The following is a 1998-nucleotide window of genomic DNA, read 5'->3' on the forward strand; positions in this document are numbered from 1 at the left end:
AGGGGGTTGTTCCCTCTCCTCCCCTTTTGCCTCCCCTTTTCGTGTTTATAAAAATGCTGAAGCTCTGTTTGTACCTCGGAGCACTTCCCAACATAACTTGATGGTGTTTTTCTGGGCTGCGGTCACTCATATTGGCTCAAACAAGCTCTTTGTTGTTTAAGCCGGGCCGCAGTTTCCTTTCTCAGGTGGACACAAGAAATCAAGAGAGAGAGATAACAGCCAATTTCAATCTTAAATCAGCATGATAATGAACTTTCCTCCAATTTAATCCATAACCCGAAGTAACCCAACGTTAACCAATCAGTTATTTTTCTATTGTTCTGTCTTGTTTCCACCTTACAAGGAAAGTAATTTTAAAAGGACCAATCAGTTTTTGTTTTTTGTTTCTGCTTTCTGCATCCCTTTTTCTGTCTATAAAGCCAACCTCCTCTTCCAGGCTTATTAGAAGACTTATTCTGTTTTATGGAATGAAATGTTGCCCAATTCTGGAATTGCAATAAAGTCAATTGAGATCTTTAAACTAAATTTATTGTAATTTTGTCTTTTGACATACATAAATTCTCCTTGTTAAAACATAGGGGGAACGTGATAGATAAGGACAAAACCTCTTTAAACCCTACCCAAATCCCTGTCCCTTGTCATTCCAGAGACAACCTGGGTTGTCAATTAAGTTCTCAGTTCTTTTTTCAGACATGTACATTTATACATGTCCCTCAGAAAGATTTAGCTTGATAGGCAGTCTTAACTAGATTACTGACTGCATGGCAGAGCCCACTAACAAACAGGCAAAGAAAGCGTTCTCTATGCCTGGATTCAGTATGGACAGTTCTCAAAAAGAAACCCACGTGATCTGAGGACCTAAACTTTATAAACACTTTAGTTTTCTTTTGACAGATTTATCTAAGTGAGTAAGATGTGTCTTTAAAGTGAAAATTGTAAAATAGTTATTTTAGAGCTTGTCTAGAATAAAATGTTGCAAAGGAGGGTTCTGTTTATATAAAGGAAGTATAATTAAAAGGGGAATTAAATAGTAAGAATTTGATCATAATTGTCTGGCATGAGAATAATTAATTCACTGGAGAAATACATAAAAACTTACAGGCCTTTCCATGTGTCTATCTAAAGAAAGAAACTGAGGCCAAAATATATAAAACAATGAGTTTATTTGAACCAAGGTTGAGGGCTGCAGCCCAGGAGATACAGACTCAAGTTGCCCTGAATATGTGCTTCTCATGGCAGCAATTACAAACAGATTTTTTTTTTTTTGTAGATATACAATGTGGTTGATTATTGTGGCCCATTACTGAAACCTCCCTCCCTCCCTCCTACCTCACCTCCCTCCCACCCAACAATGTCCTTTCTGTTTGCTTGTGGTACAAACAGATTTTGAAAGGGAGAAAAGTGAAAAAAAAAGTTAAAGGGCAGTTACAGAGTTGTTTGCCAAGATTTACATTGGTTCACTACTACTGGCTTTTCCTGTCATAAATTCCAGAAACATTGCAACAAAGAAAGGGTGAGGTTCACATTGTACAACTTGTGATAATATTTGTGTAGTTTATACCTGTTGGTAGCAGCAACATGTCTGGAAACTTGCTAAACATGCCTTTTAGCAATTATCCCAAACATGGGCAAGGGGGTTGTGACTGAAGCTTCGTGCTCATATGTCTCAAGGCCTGATAAGTTTAGCAGACTTCACATTCCATAGATTGCTCTAAGCTGCTTCTCTTTCTCACATGGCTTGAAAGAAATAGCTTCGTACACTAGTCTACCCCCTTAACTGTGATCACATGCTTCCTAAAAAACCTGCTAACCTATCCAGTTTCATAGGTAGCTGAATCCCAAGGAGGGAATGCTCACAAAAGGGAAATAAATAGTTCAGGTATATCCATCTTTCTGAATTAAGAAACTCATATTCTAGTATATAAATCAATCCCTTTAAGTGTGTAGTTTAATCAACCCAATTCACACAGTTTTTTAAATTTCTTTTTTTTTTTTTTT

This window comes from Galeopterus variegatus, unplaced genomic scaffold, assembly GCF_000696425.1.
Source record: "Galeopterus variegatus unplaced genomic scaffold, G_variegatus-3.0.2 Scaffold3704, whole genome shotgun sequence".
NCBI classification, from domain to species: domain Eukaryota; kingdom Metazoa; phylum Chordata; class Mammalia; order Dermoptera; family Cynocephalidae; genus Galeopterus; species Galeopterus variegatus.